This window comes from Quercus lobata, chromosome 4, assembly GCF_001633185.2.
Source record: "Quercus lobata isolate SW786 chromosome 4, ValleyOak3.0 Primary Assembly, whole genome shotgun sequence".
Classification (NCBI taxonomy): Eukaryota; Viridiplantae; Streptophyta; class Magnoliopsida; order Fagales; family Fagaceae; genus Quercus; species Quercus lobata.
The window spans coordinates 23,126,621-23,141,279 of record NC_044907.1 but is presented as its reverse complement, the minus strand read 5'-3'; the positions used below and the strand labels follow the sequence as shown (position 1 = coordinate 23,141,279).

General features: G+C 37.0%; 1 long non-coding RNA gene across 1 annotated transcript; it reads right to left on the bottom strand.

The window, feature by feature from the left end:
• Positions 1-10,991: 10,991 nt before the first annotated feature.
• On the bottom strand, positions 10,992-12,433 carry LOC115987837. The gene is made up of 2 exons (XR_004091229.1): positions 11,723-12,433; positions 10,992-11,379 (listed from the first exon to the last, which is right to left on the bottom strand). It is a non-coding gene; the product is annotated as an uncharacterized LOC115987837 (long non-coding RNA).
• Between the last annotated feature and the right edge of the window lie 2,226 nt (positions 12,434-14,659).

The window sequence follows — 14,659 nt, the reverse complement described above, 5'->3', positions numbered from 1 at the left end:
ATTTGTCAAAATTCACATTGAATTAAGAAATATAGAGTTGGGTTCAAGTTACACGTGTTGTAACTCTAAAAAAAATGTTACATCACCCAATGACTTATTTTTGAATTCATATTTTGAAAATCCAACCATTGAATTACATGTTCTATATATTCTTAACATGCATGCCAATTTTCATGCCAATCGGATGTAATTTACCATTTGATCTATAAACTTATCTTTTATGCATTATTTTAAACTACAAAAACTTGAATTTAAGTAACTGATTGATGACATGACAATTAATATTTGATTACCTTGAAATTTTATAAGCATGAAAAATATATGAAGATAATTTAATTTAATGGTAGATTTGTCAAAATTCACATCAAATTAAAAAATATAGAGTTGGGTTCAAGTTACACGTGATGTAACTCTAAAGAATGTTACATCATCCAATAACTTATTATTGAATTCATATTTTGAAAATCCAACCATTGGATTACATGTTCTATATTTTCTTAACATGCATGCCAATTTTCATGCCAATTGGATATAATTTACCATTTGATTTATGAACTCATCTTTTATGCATTATTTTAATGTGAAAAAATTTTTATTCACTTTTGAGAGAGAGAGAGAGGGAGAGTACAAAAGACTGAAATTCTTGAATTTTAGGCTACCATTTTGAAGTTGAAAGTGCTATCATTTTTTTTATGGGTACAATTGTTTAGAAAATAATTAAGGAAAGACATTTCTTATATAGGATGTACATAAATAGTTTTTTTTTTAGACCGTAAACAAAAGGTTCATCTAAAGAATACAAAGTGTTATATGTTTATGCGTTTCTTTTTATTTTTCTTTGAATTTTAGAATAACTTTTATCTCCAAAAAAAATTAATATTTTAATGATTTTTTGCAAAGGTCAATCATGGCACTCGCAAATAATTTAGTATTAGTAAGGGCATATTTTTAACCCACACAAAAAATAAACTTTTTGCAAGGGATTTTTATTGTCCCTCGGAAATAATTTGGTGGGAACATTTCCCTCCAAAAATTTTGACATTTTAATGATTATTTGTGAAGGTCGATCCTAGCCCTCACAAATAATTTAGTATTAGTGACGGCATTTTTTTAACCGTCACAAATAGTACACTTTTTGCGAGAGATTTTTAATTGTCCCTCGCAAATAATATGGAGGGAAAATTTCCCTCCAAAATATTAGTATTTGTGACGGCTATAACACATAATTGCGATAGCTTTTTTTGTTGGTCACAAATATTTCACATTTTATCAAATATTTGCGAGGGCTTTATTTTGCCATCACAAATAAGATTTTTTGAGAGGGTTTTTTGGGTCCGTCATAAATTCTTGGTCGCTAATAGACATTTTTTTTGTAGTTGTGTATAATCGTAGAAGTTTAAGGTTTTTATTAAAATTTTTTAGTGACCGTAAATAAAAATATGTTGAAAAAACTCAAGTTTGTTGTAGTGACAGTAATATACTCAGCCAAAACGAAATGAGTGTAATTTAAATAGGATGAATGCGTAGGCCAAAAATATACTCAAACACTACGACTGAATATATCAAAAGTCTAATGTATACAACCAAATATATCAAAAGTCAAATGTACCATAACCAAATACAAATATAGAAGATAAATCCATTTAGCTGAAGAACTGAATTAATAGTTTTCAGAACCACAATTCCCTATCCTTATTATAAACAAAAGATATTGCCCCAAGTGATTTGTTAGATTTATGCAAAAATAGCCTTCTCAGAACCGAGCTTAATCCTTTTCTGGACAACATGCATAAACAAACTGCCCAACAGTCAAATCAGCTGGAACAAGGTATCTGCAGCAATAATAGATAAGTGAGGATCACTCCATGCATAAAATGAAGTTGACATGTAAACAGAGCAATCAGCGAAATAAATAGCAACATTAAACCATACTTAAAGATAATCAAGATAGAGCTCCAAAGAATAACTACATAAAACTATTCACTAACAAATTTTTCACTCTCTTCACAAACTCAACTTGAGCATTGTTTCTTCTAATCAAAAGCAAGATAGCCTCCTCAGACATGACGTTGCTGCTAAATTCAACAGCATTTCTTTGAAGCCGAATTTAATAAACTACTGCAGATTAAGTAAGTTTGCATATGGTTTTTTTTTTTTAACTTTTACCCTTCAACATATCCATACCCTACAGAACCACATATACAAGCTATATACCTGGGATTTTATTAGACTTAACTTTCTCTCATAGACTCTTTGATAAAGGATACTCAAACAACTGATGATTCCTACTCTCAAAGGTGGCTCCTTGATAACATGTCACCTTGATCATTTTACCAGCCTATCTCAAGTGGAAAACTTATTTCTCTAAGAAAATAGAGAAACTAATGAATGAATGAATTTATCAATGAAAAAAACCATACAATAAGCAAACACTAGTAGAAGCTATGAAGCACGGGTGCGTTTCAGGACTCGGGTGCGGGTGCGGGTGCGGGTGCGAGACTCGGCAATTTTTGAAAAAGTAGGGTGCGGGTGCGGCGGGACTCGGCGATTAAAAAATTATTAAAAATATTTTTATTTATATTCTCTATATATTTTTACTATTAAAATATTCTTAAAAAAAACATTAATATACTTGATTCACAAAACAAAGAAAGAATAAGGCAAGAAACGCATTTGAGGTCAGAATTTCGGCCTCTCCGACGATTTTCACGGCCGATTTCGGCCTGTTTCGATCGATTCCGGCCTGTTTCGGCAGATTCTGGCCTGTTTTGGCCGTATCGGTTGCCGGCCGATATTGATCGATATGGCCAATACGGCCGATACGGACCGAGTCAGCCCGATTTGGGCCGCGTCGGCGCCGATTTCAGCCACGTCGGCCCGATTCGGGAGCTGCCACGTGGCGGGACGCGGCACAGACGCGCGGTCTGCGGCGTCCCTCCCGCGGCAAGTCGGACGCGGGTGCGCTGGGCTGGATGCCGTGTCCGTGCATCCCAGAACAGAAGACACAAAACACAAAGCTGGATTAAAATTTTTCAAAAATCTTCAATGAGGGACACACCTTAAGTTGTCTAGAAAAGAGTACTAGATCCAGCAGAAAGGCTTGCATAAAAAAATACTTCAATGTTAAAAACAAAATTTTGCCTTCTAATCCTACACATTTATAGATAAATTGAAATAAAATAGTTCAGAATTCTATTATTAGGAAACACGGATCAAGGCTGTCTTAGCTTACACAAAGCACATAACTCAGACAATAAATCAACTACTAGAGCTTCTAGCTTCCTTCAAAGATTGAACAGACTATTAACACAGCAGTGTAGCTTGATAGGTCCTTGCCTTTAAGGAGTTTTGTTCTAACACAGCACATGTATAAAGTAAAACATGGGTAGATTGGCTTTGATATCGAGCACCAAGAGAATCACATAGCTTAATTATTTTCTATTTAACCTAGCTTCTTCTAGATAAACATAAATTTACTAATTCCAATATATATATATATATAGTACTCCCATCTCACTCCAGCAAATCCCAAAAAAACAATACTTGCCTTGTGCATCTAGATATACCCAAAGAAAAAAGGTCAGAAAGCGTGAGAAAACAAAATTGTAAAGGAAGCTAAGACTGATCAAAGCAAAGCTCAGTAACTTATTCAAAATCCATCAAAGATATGCAAAGCAAAACTAGCAAATTTAAAAACAGCAACCAGAATTTTCTTATAAAGAAAGACTATTAGTAGCAGTTAAAGACCCAAAATTTTCTCAGATTTTATGTTGAGAAAAACCTAGTAGAAGATGTGAAAGTAAAAAAACAAAAACAAGAAGGTAGATTTGAAGGTGGGTGGAAGAAACGGAGAGATCTGTACCTCTATGAAAAGTACCTTAACAAAGACACAAATCTTAAGCTATAACAATATTCAATCAATGCAAATTAATAACATAACCAGGGCAATTTGGACATTCTGCATAGCAAGGAAAGTTGTTTTGAGAAAGCTTACATTGTATGTTTCCAAGAATTGTTCATTTCCAACTGCAACAAACCTGTAGGTTCATGTGAATATTGGTGAGATGGAAAGATGGTGATACATTTCGCAGTATTATTAGCTGAAAGCCTCCTACAAAAAAAAGAAAAAAAAATGGTGAACCTTGGGACCTTGATGCAGATATCTTAACAGGACCTGCATAATATGATCCCAATAAAACTTATAAGGATTAAAATGGCAGAGCTTTACTTCCAATAGTGTAGTTGCTTTCCAAATCCTGTGAAAAATAAAAAATGAAGACAGAGACACCATCAGATTATTTTGATGTTTTAACTTTTAATTCACTGGAATGATTGCTTTAAAAATTCACTTTAGTATGGCAGCACTAGCAGGATAAGCAACTCAACCATGGCAAGATTGAAATCAATGAGATAGCCTTTATTTGGCTTCCAAGAGAAGAGGAAGTTCCCAGGCTTAACATCTCTGTAAACCACTCAATGCAATTACAAAATAAAGACCTTTACAGCTACGAACTTTTTGAGACTTCTCTAAATGTACAACTGTAGGAGTATCTTACCTGCTTATGCAAACATGCAAGGGCCCTAAACAGACAATAACCATACCACTGGAGCTGATATACATCCATGTCTTTCTTCAAAACCTAGAAGAAAAACAATGCAATAACAAAACCCACACCTTCTGTTTTTTTAAGCCAAGGATCTATTTTGAATCAAAGCCGGTTTGGTGCGATTCTAATCCCAAAGTATCCAAACCCAAGTCTGATCAGAACTTAGGTTTTCTCTTAACTTTCAAAATTCACTTTGTCCCAAGTTCTGAACTTGATGCCTCTGATGTTCGGGTGGCGGTGATAATGTTGGAGAGATAGCTAGGAAGAGGCAGAGAGAAGGAAAGAAAGAGAGAATGAAAGACCCAAAAATTGAGAGAAAATTCATACTTGACATGGGGTTTTTTTAACCTTTGGATGTGTCATTTGCTATGTGTCAGTCATCTAGACAAAAATAGAAAACATGACCCTTTTTTTTAAGAGAAGACATTGGGTCAGGCTGTGGCGTAAAACCAGTGTTTTACCCCAAACCCCCCAAAAAAGAAGAAGAAGAAAATCCTCCCAAAATGCCTGAATACAAAAAGAGTCATGGAATTTGGTTTTCCCCTTACTAAGTCTTGTTTGGTTAAAATGACCAATGCTATGTTAGAATGAAAAATCAAAGGGAGTGGAACCTCTTGAGTATGAACTCTCTTTTCTTTGTTCCTTTAATGCTCTCTATTATCCTAGAATCTAGATTTGGCTCTCCTTATCCTTTATAGTTATTTAACATCTCTAAACTTCTCAAGACACTCCCCACTAACACAAACTCAGCCATTTTCACATCAAATTACCAAATTGAAGAATCACCAAAGCCTTTCAATGAGTTGACAAGCCCTACCAAGAAACAAATGCTCTCAACGGATAGGCACTACTTTCTTTTCAAATTATCCTTGCTATCAAGCTTTAGCAGCACTCATTCCGTCCATATAGTGCAATCATTCAGTTCTAAATTGGTAACCAAATTGATAAAACACTTGTAGATGTGAGAAATGACAAAATTGGAGACAATAAAAGTGCTTTGTATAGTCATACTTGAACCCAATTAATTCAACTAAAAAATAAGAACTTATTAGTGACCATTTTAAATTTAGTGATAATTAATAAGAACTTGTTAAAAATGTATCATTTATCTCCAAAAAAGAAGTTACTACTATTTCAAATTTCAAATTTGGAAAAAATAAAATCACGTTAGTTGCAATTTGTGGGCACCCCATGTTTAGAGCCAATTTGTCATCTTTAATTAAATTTTGTTTACAAAATACTTATTAGAAAAAAAATATTTATATTATTTACAAAAATTTAATTGTATAATGAAGTTAATTTTGAGTTTTTGACAAAACACAAACAAAATCGACATCAAATAATTCAATTCCAATAATAAATATAGATTAACTCTCTTTTTGGGCCAAAATGGCCAAATAGCCATAAAATTGTAAGTATATAGTTAGTAGGCTTAGTTTGCAAACATTATAATTTTCTAGCATCTCGAGTCTAAAAGACTCAATTTTGGTCTATAAATCGACTCTTAGAGACTCAATTTTCATCCTCAGATCTGGCAATATTTGCCTAGTTGGAAATCGAGTCCCTAAGACTCGATTTACAAACCAAAAACCTTCCCCCTCTCAAGCCTCCCCCGTGCAAGCCTAGATACACAATTTTTTTTTTTAAGAAATCTAGAAACACATCAATCAGATCAAAAGAGAAAGAATCAGATCTGCCCAGAACATATCAAGAACCCAAAGAAAAAAAAAATAGAAAGAGAAAGAGAGAAGAACCCAGAATAGAAGAACCTGGATCGATCGGAGAAGAACCCAGGCCGCACGGCGGACCGCGCTGCCTGGCCTGGGTCGCGCATCGGCGCGCTCGACCTAGCCTGGGTTGCGCACCTACGCGCGCGACCCAAGCCAAGCCACGCGGTTTGCCATGCGGCCTGGGTTCTTCTCCATCTCTTTCTGGATTTTTTTTTTTTTCCTATGGGTTCTTTTGGATCTGGCGCGCGCAACCCAAGCCAGGCCGCGAGTGCCGGTGCGGGACCCAGGCCAGGCCGCGCTCGCCAGTGCACGACCTAGGCCAGGCAGCGCGGTCCGTCGTGCGGCCTGGGTTCTTCTCCATCTGTTTTTGGTTTTTTTTTTTTTTTCTCTGAGTTCTTCTGGATCTGGGTTCTGCTGGGTTATATAAGATTTGAAAATCGAATCTTAAAGACTAGATTTTCATGTAACCACGTGGAAAGTAATGCCACATTGGAAATGATTAGACAATGAAAATCGAGTCTCTAAGACTCGATTTATAAGCCAAAATCGAGTCTCTAAGACTCGATTTATAAGCCAAAATCGAGTCTTTTAAACTCGAGATGCTACTAATTTATAATGTTTATCAACTGAGCCTACTAACTATATACTTACGATTTTATGGCCATTTGGCCATTTTGGCCGTTTTACTTCTTTTGATCTCATCAGCAAACTCCTGTTCTAAAAACTAAAAAATAAAAAGGAGAGAGAGAGAGAGAGAGAAAGCTTGAGAATTTCTGGTTCAAGGGTTACGCCCGTCAATATCTTCTTCCTTTTATGGGGATCAAGAAGTTGCTGGTAGGTCTGCCCAAGAATGTGAGCTTGTGATCCTCAACAAAGGCACTGGGAAGAAGTCATGCGAGGAATAGTGGTAAGCTTCTTCAATATAATTGTTTGTTATAAGTTGATTCTCTGTTTAAATAGATATACAGTGAGTTTGGTACTGTTTAGGTGGTATTTTCCTTTTTCTTTTTTCTTTTTTAATTTATTTATTAACCATTTGATGGAACTTCAAGTTATTTTTGAATCAGGTTGTTAAATAATTATGTAATATGGTGGTGATCTGACAGATTCCGTCTTCTTGGAGACCAGTTTTGGAGAACTCTCTGAAACATTGCAAATATTTTTTTTTTTATTACTATGCTGTTACAAAGGCCCCTCTTTCCAAGGAGGTTAGTAAAATGTCAAGCTTCTTTTATATTCAATTTGTGTTTGTGTGTTTAAAGCCCAGACATTTATTTAAATTCAATTAGTCCTTAATTTATTGGAAAGAGGTTCTTAGACAACATTAAGCTTTGAAATTGATCTTTACATGCTCCATAAAGATACACGAGAGAATAAATGGGTACCCAGGCATGTATATATGCTACTGATATTATTTCCTTTGTATTTGATTTTTATTTTTATTTTTTTGTGTGTGAAAGGAGGTGTGGGGAAGAGGGGGCTTTGAGTGTATTCTTTGCCTCTGTGCTTTTGTTTTTTTACTTTTTTTTTTTAAATAGCTAATACATTTTATTGATAAAAAAAAAAATGCATCAAGTACAAAGGGGGTGTTCTTAGAGAAATTATACAATCTTCTAGTGGATCACATCATTTGTCCACTATTCCACTAAAAAACTCCCATTTGTTTAAAATTGCTGAATCAATAATCAGTTTCTGTTTTTTTTTTAAAAAATTCACTTAACAATTTTAAACAGGTGTAAGTTTTTTAGTGGAATGGTGGACCATGTTACTTATCCACCATATGAACCTTATAATTTCTCATGTTCTAGATGAATAACATAATTAAGTTGTAAGGGTAAAATGATCTATGAAATTTCAAAATTAGAGATGGGAAGGGATATGTCCCAGAAGTTAGCATCCACTCAAACTATGTTCTAAAAACTTACATCTAAATCTAAAATAGTCTTCTCACACCCCTGAGGATTCTAGCATTTCTTTCATGCCAAAGACATTGCATCAGAACACATGGAACGACCTTCCATATTGCAATGTTTCCATGGACAGAACTATTGGGGTGGTTTAGGAGAGTTCAAACACCACTTGGTTGGATGGGACAAGGTATGCACCCCTTTGGCTGATGGTGGGTTGGGGATTTGGAAACTTACCACTTTCAATCATTCTTTGCTTGGAAAGTGGTTATGGAGGTTTGGGTTGGAGGAAAACAAATTGTGGAGCTGGGTAGTTAGTGTGAACTATGGGGAGGAGTGGGGTGGATGGTACTCGAAACTTGTTCGAGGAGTGCACTGTTCTAGCTTCTAATAAAAATAATTAATTGATATAAATGGCAATGCATATTTTTCTAAATGACACTCAATGCCCATTGCCCACCCAGTTTGAGAGAAAAAGAGAGGGCCAAAATGGCCAAATGGCCATAAAATCGTAAGTATATAGTTAGTAGGCTCAGTTTACAAACATTATAAATTAGTAGCATCTCGAGTTTAAAAGACTCGATTTTGGCTTATAAATCGAATCTTAGAGACTCGATTTTCATTGTCTAATCATTTCCGATGTGGCATTATTTTCCACGTGATTACACGAAAATCGAGTCTCTAAGACTCGATTTTCAAATCTTATATAACCCAGCAGAACCCAGATCCAAAAGAACTCAGAGAGAGAAAAAAAAAAAAAAAACCAGAAACAGATGGAGAAGAACTCAGGCCGCACGGCGGACCGTGCTGCCTGGCTTGGGTCACGCACCGGCGAGCGCGGCCTGGCCTAGGTCCCGCACCGGCACTCGCGGCCTGGCCTGGGTCACGCGTGCCAGATCCAGAAGAACCCATAGGAAAAAAAATATATATATATCTAGAAAGAGATGGAGAAGAACCTAGGCCGCACGGTGGACTGCGCGGCCTGTCCTGGGTCGCACGTGCTGATGCGCGACCCAGGCTAGGCTGCGCGCGCAAGTGCGCGACCCAGGCCAAGCCGAGCGCGCCGGTGCGCGACCTAGGCTAGGCCGAGCGTGCCGGTGTGCGACCCAGGCCAGGCAGTGTGGTCCGCCGTGCGGCCTAGGTTCTTCTCCGACCGATCTAGGTTCTTCTCTCTTTCTCTTTCTCTTTTTTTTTTTTTTTTTTTTTTCTTTGGGTTCTTGATATGTTCTGGGCAGATCTGATTCTTTCTCTTTTGATCTGATTGCTGTGTTTTTGGATTTCTTAAAAAAAAAAAAATTTGTGTATCTAGGCTTGCACGAGAGAGGCTTGAGAGGTGGAAGGTTTTTGGCTTGTAAATCGAGTCTTAGAGACTCGATTTCCAACTAGGCAAATATTGCCAGATCTGAGGATGAAAATCGAGTATCTAAGAGTTGATTTATAGACCAAAATCGAGTCTTTTAGACTCGAGATGCTAGAAAATTATAATGTTTGTAAACTAAGCCTACTAACTATATACTTACAATTTTATGGCTATTTGGCCATTTTGGCCCCCAAATAGTGGAGAGTTTTCTTGTACTTCGATAGGAGTTTAGTGAACACTGAACAGACTTATGAAGACCAGGAATTTGAGTAGTTTCATAGAGATTGGTGATTCTACCTGTCACATTTATGGTGTGGTTTTATGGTGTAGTCCACTCATTACTGCCATGAATGTAAGATGGAAAGGCACAATGTACTCCTAAATACTACGGAGTAATACCTAAGAATATTTTTGAGAAATTGATGGGACTTTCTCAAGAGCTGGTAGGAGTAGACCTTGTAAATCTATCAGAGCATTCACATTAAATGCTAAATCTATAAATGCTATGTTTTAAAGATCAAATTTTAAAAAAATCCACTCTATCAAAGGCCATCTAGTTACAGTGGGCTGTTATCTAATGTGTAAAAAAAAAAAAAAAAAAAAATTATATTTGTTTAATGTGTCAGGTTTCTGACTCCTCTAACTTTCAAACGAAGCTTATTATAGCTTTAATTGCGTTCAGGGCTGGTCTATTGTCTATCATCTACATCTACGTACCCCAAAATTTCAGCAATTCCAAAACCAGCCAACTAGGCCAATTTAAAGCCTCACATCTAGGATCCCGGTCAAACACTTCAACGTTCAAAATCTGATATTCAGGGAAAGCAATAAGCAATGAAACATGTGTCACACCCAACCCAAGTATTCAAAAAAAGCTTTGATTTTAGATTTGCATATTGCTCAATTTGCTCAATTACCGAAACACTTTCTTTCCCCCATAATGCCATATCTTCCCATTTGCATTATTAGTAAAAGTGTCTATCATCAACAAGTGGTGGCAACGGCAATGAACATTCTTTCTCCATATCAATCCCACACCCAATAAGCATAAAGATTCCACAAAACAAATGAACCACCAACCACACACTAATCACCATTATCAGTCTATTAATACAACACAAAACATAATAAAATGGCCCCCACTAAGTAAAGAATTTTAAATATAATAAAAGCAGAAAAACAAGAACAGATCTATCTTTTCATTTGCTTTTCAACTTTCCAACAAAAATTCTTACATACAAAATTACATACAGAATTACAATTCACTATATACTAATCTAAAACCTCAATTATCATTTTTTTTTTCCTTTTTTTTTCAATTTTTTCTTATACTAACAACAAAGAAAAATTGAGACCGGATTGACCAAAAAAAAAAACATAATCTTAATTTTTTTTTTTTTTTCATTCTAAGAACAACAAAACCGTATCACAACTTCAGTGCAAGGAAAATCGTCCGAATTTCCGATAGAATCTTCGGGCCATGAATCCCGAAGAAGCTTCAATAACAGCTGAGCCTTTCTCTTCGCTCTTCTCTTCGCTCTGTCCGTACAATCACTTTGTTGAACTTGCATTGCTGCTAGCTACACCATACAATTTGATAACTCCTTGCATATCCTTAGCTTCATAAACCCAAGCACTTCTATTACTCCTAGAGTTTCTAACCCCCTGCAATCTTGATTAGCAGCTGCCAGTGTCCTGCAGCTGTGTTGTGTTCAACTCCTGATCTGAAGCATCTTCTGTTTGACTCAGAACTGATGGAGTAGGCTTCCTTGTACCTGCAATACAGATTTTGAGCTGTGAGAACAATTTTCAAAGATTGAAGCTTACAATTAAACAAAAACATGTGCTTAAATAATTTCTCAACCTTAACCAATCAAATATGAATAATATGAAGAAGTGAACCCCATTCTCAAGGCAGGTTCTGCAGAAGAAAAGGCTTCTGGGGCCAGCTCAATGTCATTTATCTTTCAATAAATTTATGAACAATAAGTAATATTATTTAGTGAATCTATAAAAACAAAGAAACATCTATGACAATTAACAATATTAAAATTTAAAAACCCAGGGGAAAAGCATAAGTAAATAAGTAATCAAACATAAAGAAATTAAAAATAAAACCTTAACAATGGGCTCGATGAGTAGCATAGGTCAGCTAAGCAAACAGGTTCAATATCCTGAAGAAGCATTTCATCGAACAATTGTGTCTTGACTTGAATTTCAATTTCGAACAATCAGCAAGCATACATGTTTTATCAGTAGGGACAGGTAGTGTTGACGATGGCCATTAGAGGACCCAACAATGACTTCCAAAAACACAGCATCCAACTTCCTATACAGACCCCAATAGCATAAGATCCCTTTTCATGGAGTTCAAGATTTGGACAACCCGGGATGCATCAAACAAGTCCTGAGCTACAGGGGTGCTAGTTTTGGTGGGGTTAAGGTTGTGGGTATAACCAGAACTGGTAGTTGCAGTACTATTAGTATAAGAAGAAGAAGAAGAAGAAGAAGCAGTAGATGACAAAAACGATGATGATGATGATGCATATTCATCATCATCAGACGGTTGAGTTGGGCTGAGGAAGGCAAGGGCAGTAGAGAAGGACTTGAAAGAAGAAGTGGAACTCAATATTCTGGGAGGGGAAAACCCAAGTTGAGTCTAACGGATGGATGAAACCACATGGACATTAACACTCGTATCGAAAGCAGAGAGAGATTCCCAAACACCACAAACATACATACAACTATGTTTTATGCCCTGTTTGCTAATGAAAACTAAACCTAAACCAAAACCAAGCAATGAACACAACTCAATGTGTGTTTAGGAGGTGTTATACCTTATCTCAACTCAATACAGTTGGTGGTGCACAGCCAGTTTTCGGAATATCACCACCGGATGATGGCGGTTCGGCGGCGGCGGTGGGTGCAAGGAGAAGGTCGACCGAGACCACCGCTGGGTTTGAGGAGAGGAGAGGAGAGGGATGTCACCAAGGCTTGACCAATCCCTCCTAAATGGGCTTTCAGTTACTCCTTTTTCAACAACTCCCTATTAGGCCAGGACCTGTTTGGGCCGAACAGCCAAAGTCCTTAAGCTAAACCCAAACACTCATCTTACCCCTATCCCAGGCTCAATTTCTTTCATGGGCCTTGTTTATACTATTAACACATGATCCAAAGCTTGATGAAGACCCCCACAGATGCTTCATCTAGCAAACCCTCTATAGTAAATTTGAAAGTAGCAAGGAACATTCATCTATGCACGAGTAGAAAAAATGCAATGGGTTCAATCTAAAAAAACAAAACAAAAAAATGCAATGGGTCAAACTAGCTGGATCCATTACGTAAATGTTTATTTATATGTGTTAGGAAAAAAAAAAATGTAAATGTACATATACATGTCCATGTACGTGTCTATTATTTTTTCATCCAACGTCATTTTAGGCATGTGGGCCAAACTTGTAATTCCTTTTCAAATTAGGCCCATTTGGTGGTGAGAAAATATCTCTAGCACACACACAAAGCCCAAGTCACTAAAATTAAATCCCAAAAACATAGTTGGTCGATTAGCAGCACATTGCCACATAGGCAATGGTCCATTAAGGAAACTGTTTGAAGGCCCAATAAGTTTGGCAAATGAAATATTGCCAGTTATAATTCAGCAACTGGGTCTTGAATTTGAATGTTTCTGCCTGTGTATGGTGCCTCCTATCTAAGGATAGCCCAAAGAGCTTTAGGTGCATTCAAAGGCCATATTGAGATCTGTTTGATAGAAAGATCCAAAAGTTTTCATCTGCCACTTTTGTAAAAGCCCATTAATGTTGAGTGAATGTCATGATTTTTACTGGATACAGCTCTCCAATCTTGGACTTAAGGCTATAGAAAAAAGTTTTTTATCATTCATATATAATGGGCTTTGAACAGCTTTTGGGCCCAATCTTCTGTACAGTAAATTTGGAACAATCCTCCAACTCAGCTTCTTTAACTGACCATGCCACATCATCAATAACAACGATAACAGAATTTTATTGTTCCTTTATTGTCAATAGGACTGATATTGGGTCGAGTCGAGTCGGGTTTACTGTGACCCGAAACCCGACCCAATAAAAATCGAGTTTGGCTATCTGAAACCCGACTCGACCTGAAAAAATCGAGTCTGTAATCGGGTCGGTTTTCTGGGTCTCGGGTCAGGTCTTGGGTTGGGTTTTGCTGAGCAAACCCACCTCTCTTCTTTTTTTTTTTTTTTGTTTGTTTCTTCTCACAAACTTCCAACTCATTAAATTCCTCACTTCTCAGTTTCTACAAACCAGACCCACTAAGCCCACCGACCACTCATCCTCTAAGGTTTGTCGGCTCTCTCTCCTGAACTCTTACCCATCTCGCACAGAAAAAGAAAGCCACTCATCCTCAAAGGTTTGTTGGCTCTCTCTCCCTTCTCTCTTACCCATCTAGCACAGAAAAAGAAACTAAGGAGGAGGGCTTCTTGGTGGGGAGCTATGATGCTGGTGGTGGTCAAGGAAGCTTTCCGGCATGATCTAGATAGCGGCAATCAAAGGAAGGTGCTTCGATGGAGATCTGAATGGGTTTTATTTCGTGGGTTTTGGTTTGTTTGAAATGAAGATTGCAGATTCGTTTCGGTGGAGATCTGAATGGGTTTTATCTGAATGGGTCGAAGGTGCTTCGGTGGAGATCTGAATGGGTTTTGGTTTGTTTGAAATGAAGATCTCACTTCCGTTTCGGTGGAGATCTGATGGGTTTTATTTCGTGGGTTTTGGTTTGTTCGAAATGAAGATCGCAATTCCGTTTCGTCTTTTCAAAGTTGTCTCTATGGTACGTGGATGATGGCTATGGTGAGTGGATGATGGCTATGGTGAGTGTCTGAGGTCGCTGTAGATGATGGCTATGGTGAGTTGTTTGAGGTCGACACTGATGGTGGGTTGTGATGTTTTGTGAGATTGAGACTTGGGAGGTAGTTGAGGGAGGCAGAGAGAGACCTTTGTTGGAGTAGGGTTTTTTGCCAAAAAAAATCAGGTTCAGACTAGAATATATAAATGACTC